The 12,975-nt window shown below is 39.1% G+C and overlaps 1 protein-coding gene across 2 annotated transcripts in view; it reads right to left on the bottom strand.

Moving 5' to 3' along the window:
* Gulp1 (GULP, engulfment adaptor PTB domain containing 1) overlaps positions 1 to 12,913 on the bottom strand; it is a 240,301-nt gene extending 227,388 nt beyond the window's left edge. For both annotated transcript variants that reach the window (XM_013027918.1, XM_013027924.1), the window contains exon 1: positions 12,850 to 12,913. The gene's annotated coding sequence lies outside the window, so the exon portion shown is untranslated. The remainder of the gene's footprint in view (positions 1 to 12,849) is intronic.
* Positions 12,914 to 12,975: the final 62 nt, after the last annotated feature.

Below are 12,975 nucleotides of genomic sequence, written 5' to 3'. Positions count from 1 at the left end.
TTTGTCACAATTGTTTATTCTTTTTTATTGTTGTGGTACTGGGGTATGAATATAGGGCTTTATACTTGCAGAGCAGGCACTTTACTGCTTGAGCCATACTTCCAGACCTGCAATCTTAAATTACTCAAATCAGGCCATGAAATGTGTTTAAATGTGTGCAGTTAATGTTTATGATGGGAATCTGCTTTGTTCTCAGAGCTCACAGCATTTCTCCCAAGTATAGGCCCACTTACAACCCTTCCCCCAGGGAATCCTGCTGAAGTTCTCCAGCCTGGAATCTTAATCTAAATGTGAAAGCCCACTTTCCCCCATCCCCACCCCTCAGGTGCTTTCCTCCTGTAGGCCACACCCAGCCAAGCTATCAACCTATTATTTTAGGTTCTCGGGAACCAGGCCATTTCAGGCCTACCGCAAACTCAAGGCAACATTCCAGCTACTGTTGACCCTGCCTCACACCCTGTGAACCCTCAAGCTCCTGCGACCCTGCCCCAAAAGCATTACCGTATTCAAGCCCTTCCACCCCTGCCCATTACGCCAAGCCTCTGCTTCCAAGTCTCCTGAATCTCCTCAGATCAGGATGGTGTCCCTCTTCAACTTTCCATTAAAGTTGATCTTGTCTGTTGAGGTCATTCTGTTCTTTTCCTTATTGTAATCCCACCCCTCCACCCCAGTGATTCAGTTTCCTAACAGTTTATATATATTTAATACAAAAAAGATGCCATGCAAACAATAAACTTATTAAATTGTGAGGTTATTAATTATGAATTTGTACTTCAAATTAATTCATTCTTGCCTGAGCCCATTAGATTATTCCTACTTTTGCTTTCCTCTGCCTACTCAATTTATTCACTTCAGAATAAATTTTGTTAATTAGATGACTGATCTATTAGCTATAGTAAGAAAAGAGTTGGGATGAATTTCACTAACTATAAAAGGTTTACAAAACACAAGTACCCTATAAACTTTAACAATTAAACTTCTACTTCTAACATGCTTTTTAAAAATTAACTTACCTTTTTTATAACTGCTCTAATTTTTTCAAGTAGTTAAAAATTTGTTCAGTTTGTTTGAACCACCAAAAAAATTAATTAGCTTAATCATAATCCTAGAGTATGGCAGGGGCCCAGAAATATATCCAAGTTCCAAGATTACTCAAAAGTTTTGAATCAATGTTTTTTTGTTTTTTTCCTTTCATGCAATTGTTTCTATCATATTTATAAGATGATTTCTATGTTGCTTTGTATGTCCCTCCCCCACAGTATAACCTATACTCTTTCACTGTATTTGATGTTGGTATAATTTGTAGAGGGGAAGGGAAAAAACAAAATCGTTTAACTAGGGATACAATGAGATGTACAAGTCGTTATGTCGAAAAACCAACTTAACAACTTTGGGGGGATGGGAGGAGGATCCGGTGGGGAGAGGGGAGGAGTATGGGAAGGGATGAGAAGGGGAAACAAAGAGGAGGCAACAATGCTTGATAAGAAATGTACTGGTTATCTTGCCCATGTAATTGTAACTCCTCTGTACGGTATTCTCATAATAAAAAAAAAGTTTTGAATCAAAAAAGAAAAAATATATATATATATAAATATATATCCAAGTTCATTACTGTTTTGTTTTGGTTTGGGGGGGGCATCTAATATATATATATAGATTTGCTTTGCCTTCAAGATGGATTGTTTTTTTTTTGGGGGGGGGGTCCGGTCGTGGGGTCTGAACTCTGGGCCTGGGCGCTGTCCCTCAGCTCTTCAGCTCAAGGCTAGCGCTCTACCACTTGAGCCACACAGCGCCACTTCCGGCTTTTTTCTTATGTGGTGCTGAGGAATCAAACCCAGGGCCTCAAGCATGCAAGGCAAGTGCTCTACCACTGAGCCACCTTCCCAGCCCAAGATGGATTGTTTCTTGACAAAAGATAATCCCTGTAGCAAAATAAAGTATAGATTCCAAATAGACCAGTATCAAATAACAATGGGTACTTTCCTCTTCACTTAGTAAGATTTCATAATGAAGGCATTACTTTTAGGAGAGGAGTTTCAGCAGAACTCCTCCCTGAATTTGGGTGCAGAAGAGGACTAAAAGACCTGAAGGTCAAGGTAAGTTCCTATACCCCTTGGGCTGATCCTTGAGTTCAAAGTTGCCATACTTTGAGATTTAGGGTAATATTTTCTGAGCCACAATAAAACCATTCCTTGGAATTTAAGGTGATTTAGACCTATTATATGTCTGAATGTTAAACTCTGTATATTTATTTTCTCAAATGAGTGGGTTTACTGATTGTATCTGTCATATACTTCAAAATAAATCTTTCACTTAAAAAAATCAAATATTTTGCTGACTCTGTATTCTTTACCTTATATATGGTATGTTCACATGTACATCTGTAGGGAAGGGGGCACAGAATCAGGAAAAAGGGTGAAAAAGTACAGCCGTGGAACGCACTGGCTGAGCCAGACATTGGTGAAAGTGAACTATATAACTTGTGGATGACAATGGGTGAGAAGCTATAGGAAGAGAATGAGGGAACAGTTGACACTATGTGAAAGGAGACATACTTATTTCCAGATGTATGTAAAGGTAACCCACTGTATATCACCTCTAAAACAACAATAAAGTAAATTGGGGGGAAATTATCAAATACACTACTAAGGAGGCTAAGATCTGAGGATCCTTGTTTGAAACCAGTCCAGGCAGGAAAGGTCATGAGACTCGTAAAATTAACCATCAAAAGGTGGAAGGGCAGTTGTGGTTCAAACTGGTAGAACATAAGACTTGAGCACTAAAGCTCAGGGACAGTGCTCAGGCCCTGAATTCAAGCCCAAGGACTTCCACAAAAAAAAAAAAAAAAAATGGATAAAATTTAAAACTAATTTAAAATCAATGTATCTCCCAGAATTGGTAAGCCATGGAACAAATACATATAGGCCAATCACATTAGATAAATTTTAATTACAATTACCTTTCATGACACAGTAATTGCTATGCTTCCACATATTACATACTTTGATTTTCCTAGTATCTATTTGCCAATTAATAGATTCAAATACCTATCTGACATACATATTCTTTAAACATAAAAAATGAAGGACCACTGTAAGAAAATATTTCCAACCAAACATAACCCATTCAGATTCAATTAATGCTATAGAAACAAATACATTTTCAATGTACATGTTCTGAACTTAAATAGAAATGTGAAAAATAATACATAACCTCCTTATAATTATAATTATATATATATATATATATGTTGCTTTGTTCTAAGTAAACAGAAAGAGCTGGGTGCCAGTGGCTTATGCCTATAATCCTAGCTACTCAAGAGGCAGAGATCTGAGGATCAAAGCCAACCCAGGCAGGAGTGTCTCTGAGACTACAATTAACCACCAGAAAACCGGAAGTGGTGCTGTGGCTCAAGTGGTAGAATGCTAGCAAGCCAGAGTTCAAGCTCCACGACGCTGACGCATAAAGAAAAGAAAAGGAAAGAAACAGAAAGAACAATAAGATGATAGTTTTTCAAAAAAAAAATCTAGTTAAATGTCTTCAGGTCCTAGTGTAATAACTAATTATTATGTTCATATACATAGAGACAGAAAGAAGAAACATGTGTTTGGTCCAAAATCCAGAAGTTGCTCTATTAAACAAACCATTCTCCTGGCTTCATGCCCCACTGCCTCCCTGCATTATGTCTGAAAGTCCTCTCTGCATGATCTCCCTAATTCATCCTCCTGCTTTGTTCTGTGGTCTGGAAATCACCTCCACATTCCTTCCATAAACTGTCCTCACAGGGGAAAGCCGCTCTTCTCCACCCCTTCGTTCCACATTATCTCCACTGTATTTCAGCATTATCTGGAAACACCTAGTCCTATTGCAGTGACTTTCATTTAAGTCTCTGCTACCTCCTTCTAATAACGGACACAATTACAAAAGGAGGAAATTATACACAATAAGCATATACTAAATTCACCTGGATCATACCAGAATCCCTTTATTTGCAGACTCATATAGTAAACAGTTATATATTCCAAAATAAGAAAGGAGGAGGAATGAAAGTTTATGACAATATAACAGAAAATCACTTAATAAAATAAGGAAAACTTTACACATTAACCTGCCCATATAATTGTAACCCCTCTGTACAGTGTGTTCACAAAAAAATAAAAAAATAAAAAAAACATCTTGTCTGTAAAAATAATGCCCAGAATAATGAGATAAATCAAATAGTTGAGATATATAGAGGCTGAATATTTGCTCCCAACTAATCTGCTGAAGTACTTGACTAAAATTCAATATGAAGAAAAGCATGAGATCTACTGTATTTTAATAATAAAATAATTGAGATGAGAAAAATAAAATAAGGAAAACTCACTGAATATAGAAGTCCCAAAGAAAGAGGATCGTAGGTCTTTAAAGCCTCATCTGTACTACTCTAGGAAATTTCGTATTTTCAAATTAATTGTAACTTTCCTAGATTACTTAATGTAAGCAATGAAGCCTATGATAATGCACAATATTGTAAATTTAATAATAGTGCTTCTTATAAAAGGATTAAAAATGATTCCTAAAGTATTTCTTACTGGCTGACTGTAGGAAAATTTTGAAGGAATTTCTCCCATTTGTCGAGTCACAATAATAGAAATAATATTTCAAAGATTACAGCAGTAGCTATTGTCATTTAAAGCAATACAACCTGATAAATCTGAACTATCAACTGACATTTGCCATTTTTATATAGCATTTATATATCTCCAAATAAAATTCATTTTCTTAAATTGGACTTCTTTGCAATTCCCTCAAACTATATTTTGAATGAATACATGGTATAAACACAACCTCTTACTAATTATATTAAATTACCAAAACAGCATGGGGATAAATTGCTATGAAATTAATTCAGTTATACAACTGTTCTTTTCAATAAGCCCAACTTTCTCTGTAATTATGTGCATTACCGTTAATGAACAGCATTTGTATTGGAGGACAATTAACAATCACAATAATGCACATCTTCCAAAGGTAATAACAATGTTCAACCAGCAATCAAAATTCTGAATTTTGTATATTGGTTCTCAAATAGACAAAAACAAAATGGACTACAGAAGATAGTACACACTTTGACCTTTAGGGACACTTTACAAAGTACCATTTCTAAAATAAAATCCTAGTCAGTACTTTGCAACTTGGGCAAATTCAGATTTGAGTGAAGGAAACTATGTGCTAGTAAAATTTATCCCCTTCTTGATTGTTATGAATGGCTAAAAGGGAATTCAAGACAGTAACATCAGACTTATTCTCTAGCTTGGCAACTTCGAACTATCCCATTTTTACAAAAGTCTTTTTCCCCCTTCATAAATGTTCTATTTGCTTTTTTAGCTAAAATGTTATTTAAGTTAAATAATATATATATATATGTCAAGTGAGAAGGATAGATTGTCATCAATTTATGCAATATTAGATAACTATTCAAAAATATTATGCAAAGGTCAAGGGTAGTGACACCAGCCTTGTCATCTCAACTACTCAGGAAACAGGGAATCAGGGGAATTGTGACTTGAGAACAATCTCAGCTACAAGATTAGCAAGTTCCCATGCCAACAAAACACCAGCACAATGGTATATGTCTGTTTTGGCTTTTTTTGTTGTTGTTGTTGTTTTTGGTCAGTCGTAGGGCTTGAACTCTCAGCCTGGGCACTGTCCCTGAGATCTTCAGTTGAAGGCGAGCGCTCTACCACTTGAGCCACAGCACCACTTCTGGTTTTCTGGTTGTTAATTTGAGCTATGTCAAGGACTTTCCTGCCTGGACTGGCTTTGAACCACAATCCACAGATCTCAGCCTCCTGAGTAGCTAGGGTTACAGATGTGAGCCACCAGCACCTGGCATATGTCTGTAATCTTAACTCCATGGGAGGTATTGGAAGGAGAATCTCAGTCCAAGGCTTCACTGGAGCATAAAGCAACAAATCATATCTGAAAAATAACTTAGGAGAAAGGGCTAAATTGTGACTGTAGAGGTGGACTGCTTGCCAACCCTGAGTTCAAACCTCAGTAATGCCAAATATATGTATAAATATACACATATATATAAACATACACATATATATTGTTCGTGATTCATTTCCATAAATGTTATTTTAAATGAGAAGTACAAGTTGTCATGTCCAAAACGAGCTTTACAACGTGGGTGGGGAAGGATTGGTTGGGGGGGAGGGGGGAGGCTGGGAAGGGATGTGAAGGGTAAACAAAGGAGGAGGCTGCAATGCTTGGTAAGAAATGTACGCATTATCCTGCCCATGTAATTGTAACCCCTCTGTACAGTATGTTCACAAATAAAATTAAATTAAAAAAATAAAAAAATAAATGTTATTTTATTGTAAAGATGTTGTACAGAGGGGTTACAGTTACATGAGTAATGAGTACATTTCTTGCCAAGCATTGTTACCCTCTCCTTTGTTGTTCTCCCATTATCCCTTCCCTCCCCTAGTTAGTGATTCTTAATGATTCAATTAGTGGATTATTTATGTTCTAAGTAACTACCTTCACATCTAAAAGAAAGTAGACTCAAGATTGAGGCCAAATTATTTGTGGGTTGTTGCTGTTGTTTCTTATTTTAAGATATGGTCTCCTTTCATAACTGAGGTAGGCCTTGAACTATATCTCCAGCCTCATCCTCCATAGTGCTAGAATTACAGGTGGGCACTCATACAGCTCTCATCTTGGTTTTCATTTTCACCTCTTGCAAAATCTCTGGGGTTCCAAGGGAACTGAATTTCAGGAAAGAAGATAACTTTAATATGGATTTTTAAAAAAAAACTATAGAATGTCAGGAAATACTACACTTACACACAATTCTTGCTCCACAGTATGTCACAGCTAATCAGTAGTACCTACCTTCTAAACAGTGAGCTTACTTCTTTCTATAGTTCAGTTTTCATTGTATTTGCCTATTCTGGGCTTTAAGCTTAGAGCCTAGCACTTTATCAGTTAAGTGTTTTATCACTGGAGCTAAGCCCTAGTGCTTTTGCTTTTCAATGTGGCTTTTTAGCTAGAGTCTCTCTCTTTGGCTAGACTGCTTTGGACTCCCTGATCTTCCTTTGTCCTCCTACCAAACCGCTAGGACCATGGGTACCATAAGTAGCTTGCTTCTAAGAGACAATCTTACTAATTTATGCCCAGGCCTGGCATGAACTGTGATCTACCTGTTTTCATCTTCCTGTAGCTGGGATTACAGGTGAAGGCTAACACACCTGGCTGAATTTACATTCTCAGAGTAGTGAATTGCACATATGTCCACATTTTACTTGAGAATAGCAAGGGCTTCCATGAATACATCATCAAAGCCAACAATAAAAAAAAAATGAAGTTATTGTCCAAAACTTTTCTCTTTCTTTATAGATATAAGTAATAAAGGCCTATGAATTTGGAAAACAAGAACTAATATAGTTAATGGGAAATATTTTAAACTAAATGTGAAAATTGAGCTCAAAGTTATCAATTGAAATTATTTTTCCCATGTGAAAATATAATACAAATACAGAAACATCCAAAAATATTTCATTTTCACAATTATAGGTTCAGAGAGACACAGAAACAGAGAGAAAGAAACAATAGTCATCCGGGCTGGGAAGGTGGCTCAGTGGTAGAGTGCTTGCCTTGCATGCAAGAGGCCCTGGGTTTGATTCCTCAGCACCACATAAGCAGAAAAAAAAAAAGCGGAAGTGGCGCTGTGGCTCAAGTGGTAGAGCGCTAGCCTTGAGCTGAAGAGCTCAGGGACGGCACCTAGGCCCAGAGTTCAGGCCCCATGACTGGACCCCAAAAAAAATAAGAAAAAGAAACAATAGTCATCCAAGGTTTGTTAGTTCTAAGGTGTATTCTGAGTCTTGTTTTCAGAAGACATAGAATGAAGATTCTCTATGATGTTAACACCAAAATTCCAAATGTGCATAAAGCTAAGGTATTGTCTTTATTTGCTCACTTAGGTGTCCCTAAAAAATGAATAGGGGTTTATTCAAAATTATTTTTTGTGTACTGGTACTGGCTTAAACTCAGGGCCTCGGTGCTGCCCCTTAGCTTTTGACTCAAGGCTTGGCATTTTACCACTTGAGCCACAGGTCCATTTCCAGCTTTTTGGTGGTTAACTGGAGTTAAGAGTATCACAAGACTTTCATGACCTGACTGGATTGGAACCACAATCTTCAGACATAAGCTTCTTTTTTTTTTTAAGCTAGTCTTGGGGCTAGTCAGGGCCAGGGCACTGTCCCTGAGCTTCTTTTGCTCAAGGATAGCACTCTACCACTTGAGCCACAGACCCAGTTCCAACTTTTTCTGTTTATGTCGTACTGAGGAATCAAACCTAGGGCTTCAAACATTCTAGACAAGCACTCTATCACTAACCCACATTCCCAGCCCAGACCTCAGCTTCTTAAGTAGCTAAGATTACAGGCATAAACCCCCAGGGAATTTCTAGAATCTTTATAAAACTATACTAATCTTTGTAAGATAGCAAATGCAGTGGTCATTACAAATGTTACATGTCACTTATTCATAGTAAGTGAGAAAATTGAAGTAGTCACTCCCAAACATTTTTTTTGTTTGTTTCTGTATTTTTTTTTTTTTTTTTGGCAGTCATAGGGTTTGAACTCTGGACCTGGGCACTGACCCTGAGCTCTACAGCTCAAGCCTAGTGCTCTGCCACTTGAGCGACAGAGCTACTTCTGGTTTTCTGGTGGTTAACTGGAGATAGGAGTCTCAAGGACTTTCCTACCAAGGCTGGCTTTGAACCTCTATTCTCAGATCTCAGCCTCCTGATTAGCGGATTACAGCCACGGGCTTCTGGATCCCCAACTATTCTTTAGTACACAATACTGAAAGAGAAAATCAATTTCAGGCTTACCACAAACTATACTATTTTGAAGTAAGCAGGAAATGGGGACTTATTGAGCTCAAATTGAGTCATTAACTGTGTTCTGATGAAAAATAATCAGGCATAGCAAGCAAGCATCATTAGAATTGCTGAAAACATTTTCTCAGCAAAAACAAAAAACAAAATCGAACTAACAAAATTAGCAAATAAGAGAGCCTGAAAAGATTAAGTGTTGTTTTCTGAGTCTTCTTCTGGAAGAAAAATTGGGAGCCATTCTCCTTAAAATTAAAGGTCTAAATCCCAATGCCTTATCTTGAGTGTTTGGAAGCAAAAGGATTTCTATGTTCTAAGTTTATATAATTTCTCTTCTTCGAATTTGAATATATTTTAGGCTCCCATAGGAACAAACTTAAGCTTCCTGACACCAGCCTCTAATATGTTTAGGGACCAGAGCTCAAGGCAGCCAACCACACAACTGGCTTCTGTGACTATCTCTGAATTCATTATTACATTCAAATAAAATAATTCCCTTATCCTGTAGAGGTTTCAGAAGACACATTGTAATAGTGCACTTCAAATCACAAACACATATCACTCCACAAAGTCAAATTTAAATAAAAATCACCTTTTCCATTCAGCAATGGGAAAAGGGGTTTTTAAAGAAAAAAGAGGTCTTTGACATTAAAACGACTAGTATATGCATGCATATATATTCTGAATATTCTCTAGTAATTCATAAGAATACGTTACAGTACTAGCTCAACTACAACAACCACTTACTTCCATTTACTCCTATTTTTATATGTTTATTATTTTTGATCACAGAAAATGTAAAATAAGAAGCTATTAAGCATTGTGCTGCAGATGTTATTGCTTAATAAACTGATGGATACTCAGTCTGTTTTCTTTTAAATTGACCTACTGCTCTGAAAGAAAAATGCAGTGTAGTATATTGAACTACAAAAATAGCACTGCTGGACATGTGAAACTAAACACTAAAGAGTTCACAAGTATCATTAATGGATCAAGAATTAGTTCATCAAATACATACAGGCACATAAACAACAAATGACATATCCAGGTAAGGTGTTTGAAAGGTAAAATAACATATGGAAATGTGTACAGCAGAGAAGTCAAGCACTGGAAATAAAACACAGGGCAAATGGCTCTTCGTAGGTGTGCAATAAATGTTGTTGGAAATTATTCAAACTATTAAGAAAATTATGTGGCTATAAGGAAAAGAAAGCTTACATCATAAAGCTTACATCTCGAGCATTCTTTCTAAGAAGGGAACCAAGTTCTACAAATATATGTGTAAACTTTTCATAAAGGCAAAATTGAGCTAAACCTAAAGAAAACTGGTCATGAACATAAATATAAAGTAAAATAAAAATGATGAGTTTGCTGATCTTTTCTCTTTAAATAAAAAGACTCAACTATAACTATAAAAAAACTCCCCCAATATTTTTGAAAAGAAAAATTTATCATTATGATTGAAGTGTGAAAAATCATATTTTTTGAAAATTATGAGATGTTATTACATTATATTCTAGATAAATACATTCCTATTTTATGCTCATATATTCAACTGGGCCAGCTGAGTCAGAAGCACTATCACCTTTATCTCTAAAAGCCTGCTAACATTATTTCTACTTTTCAATTCTGAAAGAAAGTTTGTTTCTTCACTGTGGAAGTGGGAAAGTGAAATCTCAGTCAGAAACACTTTGCACTGTGATTCATAAAGACAATTTCACAGAGCCAGCTGACAGTCCCACAACCTCAAATTCACAAAGAAGTACAAACCACAAGAAATAAAAGCCACAAACTCCCATGCCCATGGAAGTAGACCAAAACCCCTGAAAAAAAAAAAAGCTAAAATAAAAACAACTTTAACAAAAGTAGAGTCTAAGTGGCAGCAAAGATTTTAAATCTTGGTATTACGAAGTGGTAAGCCATTAACAACAGAGATTACTCTAAATTATACTTCAGTTAGAAGAGCCAAGTCAGCATCCATGTATTGGGATGCCTTCTGTAACACAATGTGGATATGTAAGTTGCAATATTTTTCTACTTTAATTGTATGGCCTATATCTATGCTCTTTGAGAATACCCAATTGAGTTATTCGATTTCGGTGGAAAATCATCTGCTGGCATCCCAGGTCTTCAGTTCTCACTGACCATGAAAACAAAGAAGCAAGGTCAAGGTCAAAGGGCTGAAGTTTCAGCACACAGAGTCCAAATCTAGGAGACAGATAGCAACAAAGTGTGGGCTTTGGCAAAGTACATCCACACAAACAGCATCAGGCCCGGGCTCTTCCATAGGGAGGCTAGGCTGATAAGGAAGGGTCAGACTTTCCTCCTCTAGCCTTTCTTCCTCACTCTCCTTAGTTATATCCAACTGGGGTTTTGTTTTGTTTTGTTGGGTTTTGGCCAAGAAGACTGATCTTAGTCACCCAAAAATTCTCACTGCAGAAGAAACCCCTTACTTAAGGCCAAGTACAACCAACAGCCCCTTTCCAATTATCCCCTCCAACTTCCCCAAGTCTCTTTCATGCCTGGCTACTGAGCTCAGTTGAGTTTGGCTGCTTGCCAGCTTCCTCTCTTCTTTCCTTGTCACTCGTAAAAAACTTGGAAAATACTCCTGGACAGCTCAAGGAGACCTTTTAATTATGCAATGGAGCAGTACCTTAGTCTGGCCGCTGTTTTTTTCAGTATTGCTTGTAATCACCAGCGACTGCATGCTCACAACTGAGGAGTTTTCTAGCAAGGCTACTTGTTTATGTGAGGGTGGGGGGGTAGTGGGGGAGAGAAAAGACTGGCAGAGAAAGTTGGCAATTTGCAAATCTGAAAAATGTCCAGTTCTTCACAGAGTTTCCTAACCCCCTGACATTCACTGGGTCTCCTAATCTTCCGTCTTTTAGGACCTAATCACCCATGAGGCATTACACAGAATCATCAAGTATCTCAGTCCCCTGCAAGCTCTACAAATTAACCATGGTAACGAGAAAGCTCCACAAAACTTGGTATTCTCACATGTTGGTGCAATCTTTTTTAAAAAGCAAGCTCAAACAAACTTATGATGTCTTTCCTAATTATGTCACATTCTGCCAAACCTGTAAAGTTAATGAGTGCCCGTCAACGTCTGATTGCAAAGGAAAGGCAAAAGCTTTGTTGGGAATAGCAACAACAATTATAATAACAATAACAACAATAATAATACCATCCAGAGAGAGAGAGAGAGAGAGAGGAGAGAGAGAGAGAGATGCCTTGACCGTCTTTCACTTGGAATTTATCCAACGCTTACCAAGTGGACGCGCCAAGCCCAACACCAGCTACGTCTTCCTTACTCCGCCTCGGCACGAGGTTTCCAGCTGCCGCGTCCAGCTTTCCCCGTTCAAGTCCCATTCAACATTGTAAACACATTCCAAGAAAACCAGCCTGCCCAGACTTCCCTCCCGCCGCAGCCCGGGATTACCTGAGTTCGGACTGCCCCTGCTTCTCTGATCCGTACAGCGAAGCCACGAGGGGCGGGGAGGGGAACCCGGGCCAGCGAGCTTCGCCACGGGACGCGGGACTCCAGGTCACCCGCCCCCCCCTCCGTGTACCCCGCGCCCCTCGCAACGCGGCGCCCTCCAAAAAGAGCCGCTGCGCTCGCCCGGCCGGAGGGCTAGCTAGCCATGTGGACACCGCCCCTGAGCGCGGGCCCAACCCGCGCGGGGCTTTAAAAGTCTCCGCCGCCGCCGCCGGGCCTCGGAGCCCCGCGCCCCCCCCCTCACCCCCATCCCCGGGGCCAACAATAGGAAGCCGGGCTGGAAGAAGTTCGCTCTCCGGTCGCCTCTCGGGGGACCCAGCGATGACTTTTGCCGGCTTGGCCGCGTCCAGTCCCCTGACTCTCCACCACCTCCTCCCAGCTCCCGTGCACCGGCCCCCCAAACTTAGCACACACGCACGCACACCGACGAAAACAGAGGCTCCAGGACGCCTGACCTCACCGAGCACTGCCATCGCCGGCATCAACAGGTCTTAGCCTCCGTAAGCTGCCCGAGGGCTCCCGGGCGCTCTTTCCGGCTGCTCGGTCGTGCAACCTGCCGGGGCAGCAGCCCGCGGCGACGCGGAGC

The sequence above is a fragment of the Dipodomys ordii genome, unplaced genomic scaffold (genome assembly GCF_000151885.1).
Source record: "Dipodomys ordii isolate 6190 unplaced genomic scaffold, Dord_2.0 Scaffold5, whole genome shotgun sequence".
Lineage (NCBI taxonomy): Eukaryota > Metazoa > Chordata > Mammalia > Rodentia > Heteromyidae > Dipodomys > Dipodomys ordii.
The sequence above is the reverse complement of the archived record's forward strand: the minus strand, read 5'-3'. Positions and strand labels throughout refer to the sequence as shown.